The 25,199-nt window shown below is 34.3% G+C and overlaps 1 long non-coding RNA gene across 1 annotated transcript in view; it reads left to right on the top strand.

The window, feature by feature from the left end:
* Positions 1-1,111: 1,111 nt before the first annotated feature.
* The window catches only part of LOC134675564 (uncharacterized), an 88,162-nt gene continuing 64,074 nt past the window's right edge, over positions 1,112-25,199 (top strand). Inside the window, exon 1 of the long non-coding RNA XR_010099768.1 lies at positions 1,112-1,160. This is a non-coding gene — a long non-coding RNA (uncharacterized LOC134675564). The remainder of the gene's footprint in view (positions 1,161-25,199) is intronic.

The raw sequence follows: 25,199 nt of genomic DNA, 5'->3' as shown, positions 1-25,199 counted from the left end.
TCTTAAAGTTCGAATGAGATCTGTAGCCAAACATTGTGCTACGCCGTAGCGCGTAGCACCAAACTAATGTTGATCGTATTCAAGTCTTAACACATTCAATACCACTAAGTGCTACGGGTTACGCTCGTAGCGCGTAGCCACGGTTTCGTCGTATGTAGCGCGTAGTCGCTACGAACAGTGTACCCGACAGTCGGGTTCTTGGTGTTGAATGTGTTAAAATTCGAATCAGGATAGTGATTAGTGGTACTTAAGGGTGAGGAGAGTTAAACTGGTCCTCGAATAGGACCACTGTGACGTTCTAATGTCAACAGCAGCCATTGTAGGAAAAAAAAACAGAGAAACGATTGTATCATATAAAATATAGTTTATAAAGGCCCCTTACTTGTATTTTGTATATTTTTTTATTGAGTTGTTCAGCAATTATTTACAAATACTTAATACAACATCAATTTGGTATTTTTTATAATTTTCAGGCTATGGCTTCCCGCACCCCGTACCACTAATATTATAGTTCGTTTTTTTTAGCATTAGAAAGAACTTCAAAGAAGGTAAGCGATCTTGGCATATCTTTTAATTGAAAAACGCTTTTAAAAAATCAATAACTATTACTTAATTATGAAAGCAGAAGAATATAAATGATCGTATTAGATTCGTAATTGTAACATATTTGCCGTAACTTATTTTTAAAATGTGTTTTTCAATTAAAAGACACATCAAGATTGTTTACCTAATTTCTAATGCTAAAAAAAACGAAGTTAATTACCTACGCGGGCTACAAGTATTATAACTGCAGATAAACACATCAAATGCCATTATCATATTAGCTTTAAGTTTTCTTATATAGTGTTGTATATTCCCAATCACGCAAAGTTTCGAAACGTCACTGAAACTTAACCGGCTGCACGGTCGGATGCAGGCAGCGGCGCGCGCCAGTCTGCCCCGGGCCTCCGAGCGTGCCACACGCTATGCGCGCACCCGAACCCAGTTGTTGACAGTGTGTGTTACGGTGAAGTGTGTGCCAGCGTACCAGGCTCGTAAATTTATTACTACACGCATGCGAATTCAGTCATTAAAATAGGTGCGCTCCATTTTAGATGTCAGTAAAGCTTCGCAAAGTTACACGCTTCGCTGTAGTGATGCTTTGAACCCACGTGTGTCAGGTAAATACATAATTGGGGCCACGTGGTCCAATTAACCCCCCCGTTGCCACGCGCGCTGCTAATGGCTTTAACAACCTGTTATTATGTAATTGATTGTTATTGAAATCACGCTTGAGGCTTCACTGTTTCTAATCTCAAAAAATTGATTTTCCTATGGTAATTAGTTTATATTCATGCGGGATGGTTCATTTGGCAGAACACATTAGGCGTGCGTGTATGCGTGTCTATGCGTACGTGTGGGGTGGTGGGGGGTGGGGGGGAATGCGGCGGGCACATGGCGCGATCGATCGGGAGCCCGACGCTGTCATTTGCGTGTGGTTCCGCGCCCCGCCCCGTCTCGCTGTCTGTTATCGCTAAGGGACCATTTTTTAGGCCCCTGAGCGGCTAGAGGACAGCCTAAACATCTTCAGCACGCCAAACCTCATGCACCTTTAAAAGCCCACTGATTAACAGTCCGCCGGATATCGGCCTGTCAGTTGTTCGGAACTGTCGAAATTTTGTTCTAACTGACAGGCCGTTCCGGTAGACTGTTAGGGTAACATTCCATTTCTGACCGCAGCTGCACTACCAGTACGAACGCGTCGGTGTTATTATAAATTTCCCTATTAAAATGAATGGTAGTGCTGCTGTCGTTGGAAATGGACTGTCACCTTTAATCATGCCCCCCTTTACAGTATGGGAGTTTGGCGTGCTGACGATGTTAAGTTTTTAGCCGCCCAGGGGCCTGGTCTCACATCCCATTAAATAGCGTCCCATTTTATTCAATTTTGATCTTTATTATTACCGGGTACGTTTGGTCTATCCTGTAGCCACTTAGCCTATGAAAAGGACTTGTTCCATTCAATTTTGAATATTTATTTTGACCGGGTCTGTTTGGTCTATTCTTTAGTCGCCCAAAGGCAAGGGTCTTCCATTCAATTTTCAATTTTTATCTGGACAATTCAAAATTAAACTTGTCCTGGCAAGTAACGTGTCAGAGGCTAGAAAATATACTCGTAGTTCAAATTTCAGCATTTCTGTACAAGTAAATAGACCCGTCTATGTTCAGCAGTGGACGTCTTATGGCTGAGATTATGATGATGAAATAGACCCGATTAGTTTTTAGAACTGTCCTTCGCAGTTCAAATTCGACTGTACAGCTAAGAAACTTAATAGCTAATTAAAAATATTTGTTTAAAGCTTAATTCACCTTTTGTATGTGTACTATTATGTTATACTTAGGTAATTATGTCTAATAGCCATTTGATTTTCATTGATTATTTCACCCTTGAAATAAACACATGCTACATGAAAATAAAACTGCATTGCTATATTGAGATGTTTCTTAAAATGATTTATTTTAATGAATCGATTTATTATAATAGGTACTTTATCGGAAAAGGCATGACATTCTCTATATCGGAACACTGTTTTGCTAAATAAACTTTGTGAGACTGGCAATAGCATATATTTTTCAATAATTATTAAGTTTTCGGCACTTGCTCTTGCGTCTGGATATCGAGCTATTGAGATTTTAAGAAATCAATTAGTTTTTTCGTACGTGAATCAATAAATAAAGAAAAAACGTTTATAAATTAATTATTGAGCATTAGCAATAACTTTTGCCGTTTTTAACAGAACTTCGCACTTTGAGTCAAAGCATTTTGCCAGTAAAGAAACTAAGAGACAAGTAATTTAATATTATTTTATAGGATTTTAAATTCAAATCCATCATTAATAGAAAATGTACTTAATAAGAGGAAATATAGATATCAGATGTATCTTCCATATCTTTAATGAAACGGTTAGTATCGGCGCGATTCGGGAAATGATTTAGATGTTCACTAGATATGAAATAGTAAAGAAATGTGACGTTCCACGGCAAAAGGTACCTTATGGCGGCTGGCGCTTACGCTATTATTAAGGCCGCTTCAATATTCAGCCGGGGTACCTTTTGCCGTGGAACATATCTTTACTATTTCATATCTAGTGAATATCTAATTCATTTCCCGAATCGCGCCGTAATAAAAGAGGCAAACGAGCATGCGAATCTTCTGATGGTTAGCAAATACCGTAGTTCATTGATGCCTGCAACAGCAGACAGGCTACAAGTTCGTTGCCGGCCTTTAAGATAGGAACACGCTCTTGTCTTGAAGGTTTAAAGGTCGTATCGGACCGGAAACACCTTAGGTGACAGTTCATTACAAGCTTTTATTTAGTTTCACCTGACCGTTGTCTGTCTGTCTGTCTGTAATCAAATCTTGCAAGTTAAATTTGATCCACTTCCCGGTTTCCGGTTGAGCTGAAATTTTGCATGTATGTATAAATCGGATGACAATGCAATATTATGGCACCATCGAGCTGATCTGATGATGGAGACAGGAGGTGGCCATAGGAACTCTGTGATGAAACAACGTAACCTAATTGTGTTAGGGGATTTTAGAATTGTCTCGATGAGTATTAGTTGTCTGTCGTAAGAAAAGTAGAGTCAGCGTAAAAAGCTTGTACCAAAAATGAAATTTTTGCCAAAAACTTATTTCCTTCGATGCCTCCTTCCTTTACTTGGATGGATGGATAATGCGCCTCAAGACGCGAAACGGTCGAACGGGTTAAATCTTACGAGTAGGTACCTATTTACCAGTCATCAAATTAAATTAAAACAAGTGCGAGTTGGACTCGCGCACGAAGGGTTCCGTACCACAATGCAAAAAAAAAAAAAAAACGGTCACCCATCCAAGTACTGACCACTCCCGACGTTGCTTAACTTTGGTCAAAAATCACGTTTGTTGTATGGGAGCCCCATTTAAATCTTTATTTTATTCAGTTTTTAGTATTTGTTGTTATAGCGGCAACAGAAATACATCATCTGTGAAAATTTCAACTGTCTAGCTATCACGGTTCGTGAGATACAGCCTGGTGACAGACGGAAGGATGGACGGACGGACGGACGGACGGACGGACAGCGAAGTCTTAGTAATAGGGTCCCGTTTTACCCTTTGGGTACGGAACCCTAAAAAGAAGTTACGACGTAGCGGGACTCCTATTTCTGGGCAGTTTGCCCTTCGGGCATCTGAAGCAACCTAACGAACCTATCCTACCTATATATTGGTTTAATGTGACTATCGTCAAAACATTACACAGGAACATTACGATCTGCCTGATCTTACGATCGGCCGCCGACATATACATGACGTATGTACGCACATTATGTTTGGTAAAAAGCTGCGTAGTTACCTTGTAAATCACATTTAGTAATTGTTGAGCATTATTAGTATTGACAGATGTAAACTTTAATGTAATATAAGAGAGTAGAGACTGCACGATCCCACAGTCAAACCGTGTAAACTGTTTTGTGGGACATTGTATCTGTATAAGCTGTATACTTTTATGTTAATAAATAAATAAATAAAAAAAAGCTGCCTGTAGCGATACTCTCAGGAGTAAATAGAACCATGGTCGCTTTAGCTATTACACAAATGTATATTCCTTTAAAACGGGACACACGATCTCTCAAAAAAGGAAAAAAGGACAATCCAGCGTTCTCGCCAGACCGAAGTAGGTTGCGGTCACTGACCCCAGGCTAACTCGAAATAAAACGCTCTCCGGGACATTCGAAGCACTAGCTTGGACAAAATTGCGATTTAGATTTTGCGCTAAGCTTTTTGGTTTACTTAATTGAGTTTCGGTTGCCAATAATTTAAGATCGTATCTATTTAAATAGTTTCAAGCGTTTTTGATAAGGATTTTACGTTACCTTACGGGTACGGAACTCTTAAACATGGGTCATTTTTGGACCGTTAGCCATATTGTGCGAGGTGATTAGGTAGGTCATACTGAACAAATAGTGAATAGAATCAGGCGTTGCTTTGCGGAAATCCATATCCCACCAAAAACATTCTGTAAAAAACTAGCCAAGTCTCGATGGAGCTGCTTGTTTATCTCTAAAAAGTAATGAAATCTAGACAAAGTCGTGCCAAGTCTAAGGTTCCTTACTGCGATTTCTTTATTATTATAGTTAATGTTGTGTGACTTGGCCGTTGAAGGGTACACAAGGGTACAAAACCAGGTGCTCCATGACACCATTGCACCAATCTGTCGCCAGAACCGCTACCCATTGACGATGGAAAATTGCCACTTGGAAAACGTTGATTCAATAACCAGTCAATTGTAGGCTTGATAAAGCTGCGTATTTCAATAATACTTATGTATGGGCGAGCCTGAAACAAACACTTCTTTTTGGTGCAATGGCAGATTGGTGCAATGGTGTCATGGAGCACCTGGTTTTGTACCCTTGTGTACCCTTCAACGGCCAAGTCACACAACATTAACTATAATAATAAAGAAATCGCAGTAAGGAACCTTAGACTTGGCACGACTTTGTCTAGATTTCATTACTTTTTAGAGATAAACAAGCAGCTCCATCGAGACTTGGCTAGTTTTTTACAGAATGTTTTTGGTGGGATTTCACTTCTTTTTGTAGAAACCCCCTGGCACTGATTAAAATAACCGACTTGGTTTCACATTACATCTCAAAACTTTTTTGTAGTAAAAGCGTTGCGAGACTTGCACCTTTTTACATGTAATGTTTTTGATGGGATCTCATCTCTTTTTGTAGGCAGTCGTTCTTTTCGGGTACTCATACCCATACTATGTATACACATATCATAACTAAACATATCTTCATTCATACTCACATCGTACATCGTAGTGTACCTTTACTTTACCTACTATTTGTAGGAACTGCAACAGTAACTTTGTAATATCATATATTTATATGGGATTACAAACTTACTTATGCAGTTCTTAGATCTTTAAAACGTGACTGATATTGCAATATTTTTAGGTTTTCCCTTTATGTGGCCATTAAACCCTAACTCTGTACCAAATTTCAACTCTCTGAGTTTATGGGAAGTACTAGTTCTATTCTGATGATCATGAGTGAGTTTCATAAATGCGAAACTTTGCTTTCGCTTAACTTCGGAACTAAATGACCTACAGACCTGAAATTTTGGATTTTAAGTATGTGATCATAGCTTACTGGATGACCTAAATTTCTGCGTTCTGGCCTTATCCAGAGGTTCTCAAATAGGGGCCTGAAAATGCGGCGAAATGGTTCCAGTAAAGGATGGTACGGCAGTGTTTGCTTCGCGCTCGACTTGGCGGGGGCACTGCCGTGCCCCCCGATTCCTTCATCGTAAATTAGATTCAGCAGTGCCCCTCGCATCGAGTGTCACCAACTTTGTCATTGACCGATTGGTCCCAACCCGGGCAGTTGGCAAAAACCGCGGATATCAAATAACTACTCTAATAAAAGTTAGCAAAACATTTCACAAACTTATCTGATGCTGTTATAAAAATAGCTAAGCGACAAGATCTCATACAATATGTATCTTAACAAGAAGAGACAGCGCTTTCGTCAGCAGAAAAAATAAGTTTGTTGCTACAATAATGTTAAAGTTTTGGGGTGATCAAATATTGGGTCGCGTAGTTTTTTACAAGTTTTATGTTAGTGGACATTTGAAATGGGAGGTTTTTTGGCAGTAAATTAAACCTAGATTTAGGGGCTTCGGGAAGATCCGTTCTTATTAAAAAGGTTTGTAAGAAACTATGCCTAGCAAACTAAGATCTTTAGTGTTGGGGTTCAGCCGACTCACGATCGTTATCATTTTCGATCCCGTCTCTCTAAGAAAATTGTGCTAGATTTGTGCAATCCATTATATATTACAGATTAGTATGATTTATTTTATTTGTATGACTGTACGTATCGTAGTGGAAACTACAATCCCACCAAAAACATTCTGTAAAAAACTAGCCAAGTCTCGATGGAGCTGCTTGTTTATCTCTAAAAAGTAATTAAATCTAGACAAAGTCGTGCCAAGTTGTAACTAGACGCACTAGCTGATCTAGTTAACATAAATAATGATTGATACAGCTGATCAATCGATCTATATTATTTTCATAAACTTTAAAACCTCAATTATTATATACAAATGTTAATTAAAATAAATACATGTAAGTAACTATAATATATGCATTCAGTAAATTAATTTTAAATAACAGCAAAACATTCTCACGAGAAATTCGAAACAACAAACAAAAACTTAACTGAGTCAAGTTTGTAGTGGGCCATTAATCAGAAAAACTGATTCGCTGAATCCAAAGAGAATGGAATGTGTATAGAGAATTACTGTCGGTGAATTTTGTAGTCACGAAGATTATGCTGCCATCTGTTGACGCAGTATTGAAACTAAAGATGAAAATGTATAAAAATATCAATAAAACATATATATTTACATATAGACATAAATGATTTTTATTAATTTTGGAACGCCATGTGTTTTGATCCATGTTTTTTACATTGATGTGCATTAGAATTGTTGAATATCAAGAGAGTGGCGCCATCTGTTAGAGAGTGGCTTTGTCTTGATTTCCGAGGCAAGGGGTTTCTTTTGACTTTGCTTGTCTTATGGGATTCACATCTCTTTGCTAAAACTACTCAAGATTGGAACTCGAGTTTAAAGGAAATAAATAACAAAGTTTTTATTTTGAAGTGCGCCTAACGCGTCAAATGCGTCAAACGCGTTTCGTTAATGTCTTTTATGGTTATAAATACCCCCACGCCAAGCTGGGAACGGGGGATTCTATTTTTGTCCGTCGGATTGTCACGATCTCTGGCTCGCCCGTAGACGTTAAAACAAAGGTGTTATTTTTACGGTTGAATGTTTGACATTACGTAGCTACTATGCTGCTTTTTGTCAGACTGTTCAATTGTTAGTTCAGTGTAAATACTTACGTGTGTTTTGGTGTTTTTGTGTTTTAGAGCCAGATTAGTGTCTGATTGCACGGTCAATCAACCGAAAACGCCTAACCTAGCGGTGATAAGCAGGCTTTTCCGGGAATCCAGTAGAGTGTTAGGTCCAGGTCGCGAGAGGGGCCTGGCGTCAACCTTTTTACCTACACAGGTGACGATTATACCTCTTACGTTATCTTCAAGGTCTGACAGAGGGATGTGAGGATCTCACGTGTGGATCATTAAGAGTAATCTTTACTCACTGAAATCTGTTGGTAATTGAAGAAGCGTGGTCTTGTTATATATATTTATATATTCACATTTTATATTTGGAATAGGGCGCCTTATTCGTCAGTACCCTTGGCTACGGCCTATACTGCGGAGGGAGGCAAATTACACAGACACTAGGGTTTGCAATACCTCGGTTTTGTCGGCCGAACGTTTACAGCTTAAATTAGGGTCCCTCTCACACACTTCCCCCCCCCCTGTAATACTAGAGGTTCGCTTCTAGTCTTACACATTAGAATAGGTGAAATTGGGGTAGAGTTAGGGTAGAGTCATTATTTGGGTGTTAGGGTTAATTATTTTTTCTTTCTTTATTATTATTTATTCTTTCACATGTATTTTGGTTACATACAGTGTTAAAATCATTAGAGAGTTAATTGTTTTAAAATACAGAATAAATTAAAGTCTAGTTTTAGTAGCATATGGATGGGTTACTGAGGCTCGTATATTAAATATGATTTAAAGGTAATACATTTTTATATTTGGTGAGATAGGGGAACAAAGTTATTTGAGGACATACTAAATAATTTTGTTATAGGGAGCTAGTGACAGGCGAAGCAGTTCACTAGTGACAATTTGAGCTTTTCTATATTGGGTATCTAAGGGTTAAAAAGTCATGTTTATTAGACGATCGCTTCAGTATTCCATACATTTATAGTATATTCAGATAAGTTTCTTGGCGTTTCTTCTTGTCTGAAAATAGGTTCCGAAACGCAGATAAAAGTAAATATTACATAGTGTTTAGGAATACCTATTAAAAACAAAACAAAATAAAATAGGTATTATTTAGTTTAGAGACCCGACTTCATCCGAGGCGTGACAGTAGATAAAGTATGTTTGTACGTATTAATTTTTGCAACATTTACATATACATATTTTCCTTTAGCTAGCTAGATTAGCGAATGGATATAAAAGGAAAATATAATTACAAACAACAAGGGCTTACACTACTGTTCATGGTAACTGGTCACGGTAGGGCTCGGTAGAAGATAAATTCTAAAAAATATAATTTATTATTTAATTTTTTTCATATGATAGTGTTATAATATAGAAATACAGTAGAAATATTTACAATTACATAGGGTATTTTAGGGGTAGTATTTTAAATCCAAATCTAATCAGTCTGCACATAAAAGACGAAGGGTACTAAGGTTCACAACGTATTAATTTCACTAGACGATCACATGGCCAAATTTATTTATTTTTATTTATTTATAATTAATTCTGGATGAGTTTTATTAAAGTAGATTAGCTAATATTGGGTTAAGGTACATTTTTGGCACCGGAATGACCAGGATTAAATATATGAATAGTTTGTTACATAAAGTAGCCTTTTTGGCTACATTTTTGCTGCCGTAAGAAAACTGGAATGTGAACTGATTTGATTTGGAGTTAATTAAATATAAAATAAAATATTTCTATATACTAGTATCTAAATTCTCTTCCTCTGCTTCATTGTATTGACGTAGCTTGCGTGTTAGGGACTTACATCACCTGAAACAAACATAAAAATACGTTAGTGTAAATAGACAAATAAAACTACCTAAAAATACGAAGCGTTATACAAGTCCAAAAGAAAATAGGGGGCGATAGTAAATGTTATCAATCAAATATATGCATATTTGTATATGTACGGACATATACATATATGTATTAAAATTAAACTATTAATACAGTGTAGAAAACCAGTGAAAGTTAAGTGTTTTAAATAAGTGTTAAATTAGTGTTATTTTATAAAATTAAAAATAAGTGTTAAATAAGTGTGTTTCTTAAGTGTTTTAAATAAGTGAAAAATAGTGTTAAAACAGTGTCATAAAGTAAATTAATTAACTAAAAATATATTAAAATGGAGAGATCTACAAGACAGCGAAAGGCCGCAACCAAGTCTAAATCTACACGTCAAAATATACAACAAACTACGCCATCTATCAAGAGAAGCACTGTTGATCGAGTTAATCAAAAAGCACGAGTAGCTCGTAAAAACATAAAGAAGAAACCAGATGTTAGACGTGGATTGTTCTATCATTTGCTAAGACAGACCGAACAGAAAATGACAGCGGGGCTTAGTCAACTACGTAACGAGCTTGCAACGGCAATTAGTCCTGTACAAGTGGAAACTATAGAGACTGCGGTTACAACATCGGAGCAACCAATGGAAGATACAGAGCATGTTGAAACAGTTTCAGGCAGTGAAAAGGAGCTTTCTACTGAAGAGAAGAAGACAATCATATACAATATTAAAAACACTAATATTGAACGTCCCAAGTTTGGCAAAACTAAATCGCATCCAGTGACATGTAAGGTCGGAATAACATTAGTAGAAAGTGAGAAAAAAGCTTTACATTCGGTATTAACAAAACATAAAACATTATTTGACTCAAAATTAGGCAGGGCTAACTGTTATCAACATGTGATAAAAATGGAATCACATGCACCTGTAGTAAAGAGAACGTACCCCGTGCCATATGCGTATCGCGAGAAAATAGAATTAAAATTACGCGAATTAGAAGAACAGGGAATTATTAGTCGTTCACAAACTGAATATTGTAGTCCGTTAACATTTACATTAAAGAAAGACGGAACAATAAGAGTCTTATTAGATGCGCGTGAAATCAATAAGAATATGATTTCTGAAACCGAAAAACCAACTTTACAATTGGACGTATTAAACTCATTTCACGGAGCGAAATTTATAAGCGTAATTGATTTGAATAATGCGTACTTTCAAATATCACTATCGGAAGAAAGTAAAAAATATACAGGTTTCAGTTTCAATGGGAAATCTTACGTGTATAACGTGTTGCCGCAAGGACTCAAAACATCTGTGGGAAATTTTAGTCGTGCTATGGATTGCATACTTGGTCATGACGTTCGCGAATTTTGTGTCAATTACTTGGACGATTTAGCCATAATTACTACCGGTACCTTGCAACAACATTTAGAACACTTAGACATAGTGTTGGGAAAGTTAGAAAAAGCGAGCCTAACTTGCAATTTAGAAAAATGCAAATTTCTATGTAAAGAGGTGCACATGCTAGGATATATAGTATCGGTAGATGGAATAAAGACCGATCCGGATAAAATTAAAGCGATTCAGGAATTTCCAGCTCCAAGAAAAATTAAACAATTAAGAGCTTTCTTGGGATTGTGTAACTTTTATAGAAGATTTATCCCTAATTATAGCGAAAATGTACAATCATTGTGTCATTTATTGAAAAAAGGAGTGACGTGGCAGTGGGGCGTCGATGAACAAAAAGCTTTTGAGACAATAAAAAGGACTTTCGTAGATGTTATTCAATTGCAACATCCTGATTTTAGCAAACCTTATTATTTGCAAACAGATTCCTCAGGTATCGGCTTATCAGGCGTACTTTATCAACTTGATGATAATGGGCAAATGAGAGTTCTCGGGTTTCATAGTAAATCTCTAAGAGGGGCTCAGTTAAATTATTCGACGACTGAAAAAGAATTTTATGCCGTTATTAATTGTTTAGAAAAGTTCGAAACTTATTTGAGAGGTACAAAGGTTATTATTCAAACGGATCATAAGGCTTTATTGTTTGTCAAAAACTGGAAATTATATAATGCGCGAGTAATACGTTGGATCAATTACTTAGAGCAGTTTCAATATGAAATTGAACATATAAAAGGTAAAGATAATATAGGTGCGGATGTGCTATCTAGGTACCCACCTCAAACTGATCTTTTGCAGGAAGATAAAGTACGGCTGCCTGAGATTCTTTATACTGAAACAGAAATAAATAAAGAATTGATAAGTAAATTAAAAAAGGTTAAAGAATTACAAAAACAAGATCCCGAAATTGACGAAATAATTCAAGGCCTAGAAAATGATGATAGTAGTAATAAAATCGGTCGAATAATTCAAAGATGCTCGTTACATGATGGTGTATTGTACTTCACTCCGGATAATAGTTCGAATAAAGTTCTATTTTTGCCAAGAATGTTAGTATCGGATATTATAAAACAAATACACTTAGAAATGGGTCATCAAGGGGCTTACAAGGTCATAAAATACATAAAAGACAGATTTTATTGGAGGGGTATTACGCAAGATGTTAAAAAACTAATAAGAACTTGTCATACTTGTCAAATGGTGAAAAATGATAATATCAAACACGTAGGACCGTGCAAGTCAATAGTGAGCAATGATATCGGAGATTTAGTCATGGCAGATCTTTATGGGCCTTTACCATCAGGACAGTTCGGAATGAGTTACATTTTGGTAGTTCAAGATTCATTTAGTAAATTCATCAAACTATTTGCATTACGGAAGGCTACAGCGTTATCTGTGGTAGTTAGTATGAAAAAATTCTTTAAAATCATTCAACCAAAGGCAATTTTAACAGATAATGGCTCGCAGTTTATTAGTGATCAATGGAGGCGTTTTATGAAAGAAAGGGGGGTCAAAACTATATATACAACAGTTAGAAATCCTCGTCCAAATACGACAGAACGCGTGAATAGGCAACTTGGAGTATTATTCAGGACTTACTGTGAAAAACGACATCAAAGTTGGGTGAAAATATTACCAAAGATAGAAACTCTATATAATAATACGTTTCATGATAGTACAGGGTTCACTCCATGTGAAATAATGTATGGTCAGCCTACGCAATTAACATTTGACAAGGAAATTATTAGTCATATGAAGAAAAACATAGCGGACATTAGGCAAAAGGTTAGAGAAAATTTAAAGAAAGCAGCTGAGATAAGGCAGGCAAAGTTTAATCAAAATTATAGACTGATTCAGTTTCAAATAGGGGATTGGGTTAAAATAAAAAAATTAAATAAATCAAATGCTCAGCAAAAGATAACAAAAAAGTTCGAAGCAATTTATGAGGGACCTTATGTAATTGCAGCAATTCCCTATCCAAACGTATATATTTTAGTAGATCCATATACAAATATATACCGAGGTAAATACAATACAATACATTTGTCAAGATATTATAAAGGCGAATTTAGTAAAAATAGCTGATCCGGCAAACGTTGATTTAAATGTAATGTTTGACTGATATTTGTTAAAGACTGTATTTTTATTATTATGTATTAGATAAATGAATTGTTATGTTTCATGTTGATAAAAAGGTTTGTCTAGAAAATAATTGTTAAAAAACAATAGGTTAGATATTATAAGGATAGGTGTATTAGACATTGAATAATATTTTTAAATTTTTATAACATTGAGATTAATGACGTGTTTAGATGTACTTACCAAGTTTAGAGTAGTAGCATAGAGGTTTTATTATGATGAGTCGAGTGCGAAGGTGTTGAATGTTGTATTGTAGCTGAAATCATTAAGAATTTTATTTTATTAAATGTAAAAAAAAAAATATACATAATTATTATTGTTATAAAGGTTATAATAGAAAAAAAAATGTCAAATTAGAATAAGTAATTTTTTGGACTAAGTAATATTGTTATAGAGATTTTTAGTAGATGTTATAAAAAAAGTGTCGAATTAGAATAAAGATTTTTTAGAATGAAAGAAAAAAATGTAAAAAAAAATAAGTAGGTAGGTTAGAATAGGGTCTTCAGTCCACATCCGGCATAACAGTAGTCCGTATGTGTGAAAGTAACACTATTCACATATACAAGTCGTTTCATGCATATACAATTAGACTAGGTAACTAACTTTGGTTTTGATTTTGTAATAACTTTGATTTTGTGTAATGGTAATTATCATTTATAAAAAAAAATATATTAAATTACAGTAATCTTTTAAGCATGTATTCTAAAGGGTTGGACTACCTTATGTTACCCGAAGGCACAAATAGCGGTAGTGGATTATCTTTAAAAAAAAATATATATATATTATTATAAAAATTAAATAATTAGTTAAATATATAAACAAAATATTTTTAAAATAAAAGTGAGATAAACAGTAAATATTTTGAATTAATTAGTTATTCTGAAAAAAAAAGTATTAATTAAAAATAGTATCATTATTGGTATGTTAATAACAAGTAAGCATTTTAATTACCTTAAAATAAAAAGAAGGGACAGCATTCAGCGACACTCGGTCTCTTGTCATGTGGAACATCTGAAAAATGGGAAGTATTCAGTTTAGACAGAGAACATAGATGTTTTGTAATTATTTTGGCAGACATAAATTTCAGTGGATGAAAATTATCAATAATTATTAATTAGACATACATATGTAATACTTAAAAAAAAAGTAGTTGGAAAAAAAAAATCATTTGAAAAATAATTGGAGTAAATGTTTCATTATTGTGATATAGTTCATTAAAATTGTTTTATTTAAATAAAAAAAAAATTAGGTTATGAAAAACATACTTACTTAGAAAATGATGTTTCATAATTAGGAAGACTAATTACATATAATCATCTTACACGAACGCCTAATGTATCCTGAAATCATATTAAGTAAAAATTTAAAAATCTTAAATTCAAAACAAAAGTTCTAAAAATAGCTTAGTACAGTCATTATATCCAAAAAACCGACCCTACCCGTGAATAATTAGTTCTTGGATTTTTTTTTCGCAGGTCCCTCGGGGGGGTCACTGGGAGTCTAAATTCAAAAAGTAGGCTGAATCAGGCTCCTGCGTGTATTCGGAAAATGGTTTTTTTTCCAAAAAAACGGTTTTTCTTCAATAACTCGGCCATTTTTGATTTTACAGTAAAACCGTAAGGACAAAAATTGTAGGAAATTTGATTCTCTACAAGTTAGTCTAGTCATTATATCCAAAAAACCGTCCCTTCCCGTGAATAATCAGTTCTTGGATTTTTTTTCGTACGTCCCTCGGGGGAATCACTGGGAGTGTAAATTCAAAAAGTAGACTGAATCAGGGTCCTGTGTATATTCGAAAAACGGTTTTTCTTGAATAACTCGGTCATTTTTGATTTTACAGTAAAACTGTGAGGACAAAAATTTTAGAAAATTTGATTCTCTACAAGTTTGGTCCTCACAATTTTTCTTCTAGGATCGATAGTTTGGAAATAAAATTTGAAAAAAGTGACTAATTCAAAATATTTTCAACATCTCGTTTATTTTCAACTTTACGACATAAATGAAGAGGACTAAACTTGTAGAGAATCAAATTCTGAACAATTTTGGTTCCCACCTTTTTTCCCCCAAAATCGATATTTTAGAAATTAAACCTGAAAAACGCGACAAATACAAAATATTATCATTATCTCCTATGTTCCACGCTTTACGGCATAAATGAAGGGAAACAAACTTGTAGAGAATCAAATTTTCTAAAGTTTTTGTCCTCACGGTTTTACTGTAAAATCAAAAATGACCGAGTTATTCAAGAAAAACCGTTTTTTGAATATACACAGGACCCTGATTCAGTCTACTTTTTGAATTTACACTCCCAGTGATTCCCCCGAGGGACGTACGAAAAAAAAATTCAGGAACTGATTATTCACGGGAAGGGTCGGTTTTTTGGATATAATGACTGGACTAACTTGTAGAGAATCAAATTTCCTACAATTTTTGTCCTTACGGTTTTACTGTAAAATCAAAAATGGCCGAGTTATTGAAGAAAAACCGTTTTTTTAGAAAAAAACCATTTTTCGAATATACGCAGGAGCCTGATTCAGCCTACTTTTTGAATTTACACTCCCAGTGACCCCCCCGAGGGACCTACGAAAAAAAAATCCAAGAACTAATTATTCACGGGTCAAAATCTATAATGACTGTACTAGCTGAAATACATCGTGAGATGCATTCAGCCACTTATAAAAGATCGGGAAAAAAAAAGGTTAGCAGGTACTCCTTTAGTGTGTGTGACGACGCTTTCATGTCGTGTTAGTGTAAACAAAGATTTTAAACGAGAAAAATAATATGGTGTAAATCAATGAGTTGGATTTACTAATCATATTTATATACGTTATGAATAAATAAAATGACACTAAAATAGTATAACAGATTAAATGTTAAGTATAAATTAGCACTACGTAATACATACTATATACTGAAAGTTCTGATCGTGTGATACCAAATTGATATTCCTAGAAAAACATTGTAGTTTATATTAAAACAAAAATGTATGATAGTAGAAAGAACAGAGTATTACTTACATTAAATAGGATCATCTATGTCGTCTAATAATCCGGCTTCATTTATGAGGGCCTGAAAAAAAAAAATTAAAAATTAAATAAACATTATTAAGATTCTATGGAATCTGAAAGTAAAATAAATGTAATTCAAATTAAAACAACTTACATTGAAATCCAGCGGAGGTTCTTCGTTTTCATCTACTTGCTCCGGGATATCAAATAATAAATTTTGTAAACTTGGTGTAGGCTGTAAAATAAATAAACATAGTTAAATGCAATAAGCATGTTTATATGTACAACAATAACATTATTGATTTCTTAATCATACATACTTCAACATTAATAACAGCGTGGTGTGAAGACCCCGGAGCTGCTTGAATTATTTGTATAACATATCTGAATCGTTGTCCGTTGGCTACTAATTTTTTCTATAACAAGAAATATTTTGTTTTAGCGTTAAATAGTATTGTGATAAAAATTTACAGATTATTAAAATAAAATAATTGCCAAAACATTGATATAATATAATAATTATGTAAATAATAATATAATTATGCAATATAAATATAATTAAATAAATGTATACAAAAAAAAATTATATACCCTTAATCTGCGGAGACGGTCCTTGAAATTCCTGATTTTCTTGTTTAACATTTCAAAATTATAATGAGGTTCGTCATTCATACACAGTATTAAAAGATCTAGACGGGCAAGCTCGGTCAGAAATTCATCACCATGATATAAATTGTTGATGTCCCAAATTATTGGAAATTGCAATATCTTATAGTCAATTTTTTTAAGTTGCATTTTTAATAGTGTACACTTCACAAACACAAGCTAACACTTCAAATGAGGGTTTTTCGTTGCGTATAACCAATTGACAATTTGTAACCTATGGTTTGTGCCAGGGGGCGCCACTGTGGACACCATAGACAAAGCAAGGGAAGTACTTATAGTATTCACCAATGATGTTGCTAGCAAACAAATTAATTGAACAATTTCAATCGTTTACAATATTTAAACTTGGATTTAAGTAAATATCATTAAACACTGTCATGAAAACATGTTGAGGTCATAAAATTTAGAAAGTTGAAATCGAATCTATCGATCGTATAAACAAAGGACCGTTTAAGACAATAGAATTACAAGGAAGGGTCATATTGAATGCACATGTTGGAGTTTGTAGTAAAAAAATCAGCCAACGGTTCGAGGGGTTTTTTACCTGCTGTTGAAATGCGTGGTGTTTTGAGTACAAAGTTAGAGATAAAGTGTTATTTAGTTAATTTAGATAGTAAAAATACACACAATACATATTGAATAAATATATAATGAATAGTGATTTAGATTGAATACTGATTATTCAGCAAAGGTGGTCGACTAGGTAGAATGCCGAATAATTGCAAATATTTGTAGCATTTCTAGTATTTATAGTGTACAAAATAATAACAAGTTTAGAAATAGGCTATATAAAATATGAAAACAATGGTATTTTTGAATATAACATAAATACTTTAACCTGAAATTTGTTACATTATCATAAAATATGAAAACTATATATTAAATACATGAAATTAAATATTTATCTTACTCTGCATATAACAAGAGGAAAATCTATATTTGAAGTTATTACTTTAAAAATAATATTATATATAACAATAAATAATTTATGCGAGAATTGGTGATAAAATAATACACGTGGAATATATCATACAGAAACATTGGCATAAATGTACAAAATTAACGAGTTAATTTGTATAAATAAATAATTAGATAAGATATAGAATTAAAAAGTAAGAAAAACATTCAAACTTACCAATTATTTGTTCAACAGCAAAATACACTATAGCATTACACTTCACAATAGCACTCAACTTCACTACATCGGGTAAAATTCAAAACTGGTCAATGACAACGGACAGTTATGCGACGCATCTCCCTATTATCATTTCCGAGACGCATCTTTGCGGGGTTGCCATAATAAAATAATGAGTTATTGTATTACCATAGTAAGATATAAAACGAAACGTTAACTAAGATAGTATTAACGTTATTTCAATTGTTTTTTTTTAACTTTAAAATAAATAATTTTGCAAAAACAGATTCTGTTTAGTATTATTATTATTAAATAGGAGGGAGATTGGGGTTATGTCAGAAACATTGTTTTTATGTTTCATAAAAATTTAAGGTTTATTTGGTACATTTTATTATGATTGCAAATCATTGACGTTGGCTATCTGTAGAAAGGGCCTAGTAAGAGTTGAATGAACTGGCAATTGAAAGGCAATGAAAGATTATTAACTGATTTAATTATAATAATAGATAGATGGACATTTGTTAATTTTGCAAGAAGTGTGTGAAATTTTGTTTATTTTGTAAGAATGATTTTTACGGTTAGACAAATGTTAAATTGCAATCAACCTGGATTTGTTGGTATTTTGTTGCGAATAATACACAAAATAGTCAACAAATTCTTATCAGTAGGCTAAAATCGTATGACGATTCGACCCATTTCAAAGGGTAGTTTTTGTTGACTATACACTCCACAAGAAGCTAAGACCATGACTAATTACACACCTCATCGTGAATAAGATCTTTGATATCAAAACACGATGATGACATGTCAATGAACATGCATTATCACATTATTATATGCGAAAAGAGTTATTGAAGCATTATTTTTAAATATATTTTATCGAGTTATTTGAGATATGGTTTTGTATAAAAAATGGTTTTAAGTTTTTTTTTTTTTAATAGAAAGATAGATAGTTGTATTAAAATGTCTACAAGTAGGACTTATTTTCATATATTATAATGATGAAGTGTTTACAGTAGTGTAGGTATTTATAAATTAAATGTTTTTGTATGTTTTTCTTTATAAAGATTTTCAATGGGATTTATTTACAAACATTACATAGTAGTTTTGATTTAAATCTATGTTATGTTTGTGAAGGTAATATTTTGATACAAGTATCAGGATATTATCATGGTATTTTTAGGTTTCATTAACACTTTATTATTAATATGGGAGTAAGTCTGAAGTCAAATATCTTGTTCATGTATGTGACATTTTCCAAGAAAACTTGATTGGCAGGGGTGATTTGGTAATGGAATTTGGATTGAATTTTGATTAATGAAGTATGAGTATCCTAGTACTTATACCAAATGATTTTTCTACTTTGTGAGGGGAGGTTTTATTGGTTCATTTATTAACCGGACAATGTGGTTAAGTCGCCGGATAGAAAGATCCATAGACTAGGATGAAACCATAAAACCGAGCTACTAGAGTTTATTGGATTCACGACCCAATACCCTAGACCGGCAGGAAAATCGTGACGAAAAGATAATCATAACACATTATTAAAATTCAATGATCTGGGTTTCATATTGGATCAATCACAATCAATGAGTATTGGTTTAAACACACATCATACACCACACGTTTAGTATACAAGGGAGGGAAAAAGGGGATAATACCAACAAATTAAGGATATAATTTTCATTTTTTTATTGGAATAGGGTCCGAGAATTCTACATGTATGTGTATACGCATACATTGCAAATTCTCGAGGGGGCGACTGTAACTAGACGCACTAGCTGATCTAGTTAACATAAATAATGATTGATACAGCTGATCAATCGATCTATATTATTTTCATAAACTTTAAAACCTCAATTATTATATACAAATGTTAATTAAAATAAATACATGTAAGTAACTATAATATATGCATTCAGTAAATTAATTTTAAATAACAGCAAAACATTCTCACGAGAAATTCGAAACAACAAACAAAAACTTAACTGAGTCAAGTTTGTAGTGGGCCATTAATCAGAAAAACTGATTCGCTGAATCCAAAGAGAATGGAATGTGTATAGAGAATTACTGTCGGTGAATTTTGTAGTCACGAAGATTATGCTGCCATCTGTTGACGCCGTATTGAAACTAAAGATGAAAATGTATAAAAATATCAATAAAACATATATATTTACATATAGACATAAATGATTTTTATTAATTTTGGAACGCCATGTGTTTTGATCCATGTTTTTTACATTGATGTGCATTAGAATTGTTGAATATCAAGAGAGTGGCGCCATCTGTTAGAGAGTGGCTTTGTCTTGATTTCCGAGGCAAGGGGTTTCTTTTGACTTTGCTTGTCTTATGGGATTCACATCTCTTTGCTAAAACTACTCAAGATTGGAACTCGAGTTTAAAGGAAATAAATAACAAAGTTTTTATTTTGAAGTGCGCCTAACGCGTCAAATGCGTCAAACGCGTTTCGTTAATGTCTTTTATGGTTATAAATACCCCCACGCCAAGCTGGGAACGGGGGATTCTATTTTTGTCCGTCGGATTGTCACGATCTCTGGCTCGCCCGTAGACGTTAAAACAAAGGTGTTATTTTTACGGTTGAATGTTTGACATTACGTAGCTACTATGCTGCTTTTTGTCAGACTGTTCAATTGTTAGTTCAGTGTAAATACTTACGTGTGTTTTGGTGTTTTTGTGTTTTAGAGCCAGATTAGTGTCTGATTGCACGGTCAATCAACCGAAAACGCCTAACCTAGCGGTGATAAGCAGGCTTTTCCGGGAATCCAGTAGAGTGTTAGGTCCAGGTCGCGAGAGGGGCCTGGCGTCAACCTTTTTACCTACACAGGTGACGATTATACCTCTTACGTTATCTTCAAGGTCTGACAGAGGGATGTGAGGATCTCACGTGTGGATCATTAAGAGTAATCTTTACTCACTGAAATCTGTTGGTAATTGAAGAAGCGTGGTCTTGTTATATATATTTATATATTCACATTTTATATTTGGAATAGGGCGCCTTATTCGTCAGTACCCTTGGCTACGGCCTATACTGCGGAGGGAGGCAAATTACACAGACACTAGGGTTTGCAATACCTCGGTTTTGTCGGCCGAACGTTTACAGCTTAAATTAGGGTCCCTCTCACACACTTCCCCCCCCCTGTAATACTAGAGGTTCGCTTCTAGTCTTACACATTAGAATAGGTGAAATTGGGGTAGAGTTAGGGTAGAGTCATTATTTGGGTGTTAGGGTTAATTATTTTTTCTTTCTTTATTATTATTTATTCTTTCACATGTATTTTGGTTACATACAGTGTTAAAATCATTAGAGAGTTAATTGTTTTAAAATACAGAATAAATTAAAGTCTAGTTTTAGTAGCATATGGATGGGTTACTGAGGCTCGTATATTAAATATGATTTAAAGGTAATACATTTTTATATTTGGTGAGATAGGGGAACAAAGTTATTTGAGGACATACTAAATAATTTTGTTATAGGGAGCTAGTGACAGGCGAAGCAGTTCACTAGTGACAATTTGAGCTTTTCTATATTGGGTATCTAAGGGTTAAAAAGTCATGTTTATTAGACGATCGCTTCAGTATTCCATACATTTATAGTATATTCAGATAAGTTTCTTGGCGTTTCTTCTTGTCTGAAAATAGGTTCCGAAACGCAGATAAAAGTAAATATTACATAGTGTTTAGGAATACCTATTAAAAACAAAACAAAATAAAATAGGTATTATTTAGTTTAGAGACCCGACTTCATCCGAGGCGTGACAGTAGATAAAGTATGTTTGTACGTATTAATTTTTGCAACATTTACATATACATATTTTCCTTTAGCTAGCTAGATTAGCGAATGGATATAAAAGGAAAATATAATTACAAACAACAAGGGCTTACACTACTGTTCATGGTAACTGGTCACGGTAGGGCTCGGTAGAAGATAAATTCTAAAAAATATAATTTATTATTTAATTTTTTTCATATGATAGTGTTATAATATAGAAATACAGTAGAAATATTTACAATTACATAGGGTATTTTAGGGGTAGTATTTTAAATCCAAATCTAATCAGTCTGCACATAAAAGACGAAGGGTACTAAGGTTCACAACGTATTAATTTCACTAGACGATCACATGGCCAAATTTATTTATTTTTATTTATTTATAATTAATTCTGGATGAGTTTTATTAAAGTAGATTAGCTAATATTGGGTTAAGGTACAAAGTCTAAGGTTCCTTACTGCGATTTCTTTATTATTATAGTTAATGTTGTGTGACTTGGCCGTTGAAGGGTACACAAGGGTACAAAACCAGGTGCTCCATGACACCATTGCACCAATCTGTCGCCAGAACCGCTACCCATTGACGATGGAAAATTGCCACTTGGAAAACGTTGATTCAATAACCAGTCAATTGTAGGCTTGATAAAGCTGCGTATTTCAATAATACTTATGTATGGGCGAGCCTGAAACAAACACTTCTTTTTGGTGCAATGGCAGATTGGTGCAATGGTGTCATGGAGCACCTGGTTTTGTACCCTTGTGTACCCTTCAACGGCCAAGTCACACAACATTAACTATAATAATAAAGAAATCGCAGTAAGGAACCTTAGACTTGGCACGACTTTGTCTAGATTTCATTACTTTTTAGAGATAAACAAGCAGCTCCATCGAGACTTGGCTAGTTTTTTACAGAATGTTTTTGGTGGGATTTCACTTCTTTTTGTAGAAACGTGGGCATATTGATTTATTTTATTAGATTTTCTTATTTAACACATTTTTTTTCTTTTTAGGAGTAGTTTTTTTATTATTACAAATCTTTCTTTTCTTTTTTTCCGGTTCTGATTCTTGTACAGTAGCAACAGTTTTTCGTATTGCCCATTCATTAAATCTAATAATTAAATAATAATCAGTAATCCGTCACTAATCATCATATAATGACTTGGCAATCGCACATAATGCTTTACTCGTACCGTACTCGTAAATATATGTAATGCTCAAACAGCAAATAGCGCTAGCGTTATGTTCAATTAGAATTATTTTTAATAGGTGACGATGATCCTTTTGTCATTATGCAGCCGTGCGATGGCCAAGTCATTATACGTATTACAAATTAAAGATATCTTATTGATACGGTTTTAACACCCCCTGGCACTGATTAAAATAACCGACTTGGTTACACATTACATCTCAAAACTTTTTTGTAGTAAAAGCGTTGCGAGACTTGCACCTTTTTACATGTAATGTTTTTGATGGGATCTCATCTCTTTTTGTAGGCAGTCCTTCTTTTCGGGTACTCATACCCATACTATGTATACACATATCATAACTAAACATATCTTCATTCATACTCACATCGTACATCGTAGTGTACCTTTACTTTACTTTACCTACTATTTGTAGGAACTGCAACAGTAACTTTGTAATATCATATATTTATATGGGATTAAAAAACTTACTTATGCAGTTCTTAGATCTTTAAAACGTGACTGATATTGCAATATTTTTAGGTTTTCCCTTTATGTGGCCTTTAAACCCTAACTCTGTACCAAATTTCAGCTCTCTGAGTTTATGGGAAGTACTAGTTCTATTCTGATGATCATGAGTGAGTTTCATAAATGCGAAACTTTGCTTTCGCTTAACTTCGGAACTAAATGACCTACAGACTTGAAATTTTGGATTTTAAGTATGTGATTATAGCTTACTGGATGACCAAAATTTCTGCGTTCTGGTCTTATCCAGAGGTTCTCAAATAGGGGCCTGAAAATGCGGCGAAATGGTTCCAGTAAAGGATGGTACGGCAGTGTTTGCTTCGCGCTCGACTTGGCGGGGGCACTGCCGTGCCCCCCGATTATAATACACAATTAAGTATAATGTAAAAATAAAATTTTATCGACGTTTGAAAGTCAAATTTCACCCAACTCACCCCATTTTACGGTACTGAACAACTTTTTGTATGGGACTAACTCCGAATTAACATAATTTTTTTTGGCCGATTCATAGATTTTGGTCGAGTGGATGTCGACGTTTTCTATGGGGAGGTCAAATTAATTTTTGGGATTTCGGGCTTGGTCCCATAGAAAAAGTTGTTCTACATGACCTACCTAATCACCTCGCGCAATATGGCTAACGGTCCAAAAATGACCCCGTATAAATCAAAACATAATAAGGGGCCATCCATTAATTACATCACACGTTTAGGGGGGGGGGGGGGGGGGGGAGGGGGTCAAGAAAATGTGACACGTTGTGACAAGGGGGAGAGGGGAGTCACAAACTTTGTGACGTCACTTTAACTTCATCAGTAACCAAAATTTTATTTTTATCATTTTATTTACTGTACAGTTCAAGAACAAGTTTTTGGAACGATAATCGTTTTTATTAGTTAAAGTTTTTTTCATAATCAGTTTTAGGTTATAAATTTACTAATATTTTGACAAAACATTAATAATACTTAATTCGATTTGCCGATTTCGTTGAAAAAATGTCACATCACACCAGGGGGGGACGGGTTTGCCAAATGTGACCAAGTGTGACAACGAGGGGGGGATGGGTCAAAAAACCTTGAAATTAGTGTGACGTAATTAATGGATGACCCCTTAAATATTAAATCAAAGTTGAATCCCCAAACTAGGGCAACGAAAATTACCCACCGATCCATCAAAAGCATGCCCTTAACAATATTATCATTAATGATCCTTTTCCGTTTCCGCTAACTAGCGCTGTCACGCCTTAAGCCTTTTATAAGGCAGATGGAAAATATTTCTCAAATGATTTTGAACTTAGTTTCAAAGTGATAGGGTTCAGTTTTGCATAATTTCTGACACCCTTATGCCTTATAAAGGGCTAAGAGGGGACAGGGGCGGATTTCCCTTTAGTTTGTAGGGGTTTGTCTAACTTGCAACGATTCAGATTGACACGAGGCAAAAAAAACTAACTTTTTTTTTAATTTATGTATAGTCGCCATCAGATATATCGGAGCGGCCAATATGCTCACAAATATCTGAGCACGCCTCTATTGTCAAGGCGTTAGAGTGCGTGTTCAGATATTGTGAACACCTTGGCCGGTCGGATATATCTGATGGTGACTGTACCACGTTGACCACGAACGCTGCAAAGG

Source organism: Cydia fagiglandana, chromosome 22 (genome assembly GCF_963556715.1).
Source record: "Cydia fagiglandana chromosome 22, ilCydFagi1.1, whole genome shotgun sequence".
NCBI classification, from domain to species: domain Eukaryota; kingdom Metazoa; phylum Arthropoda; class Insecta; order Lepidoptera; family Tortricidae; genus Cydia; species Cydia fagiglandana.
This window is presented reverse-complemented; position numbering and strand designations above follow the sequence as displayed.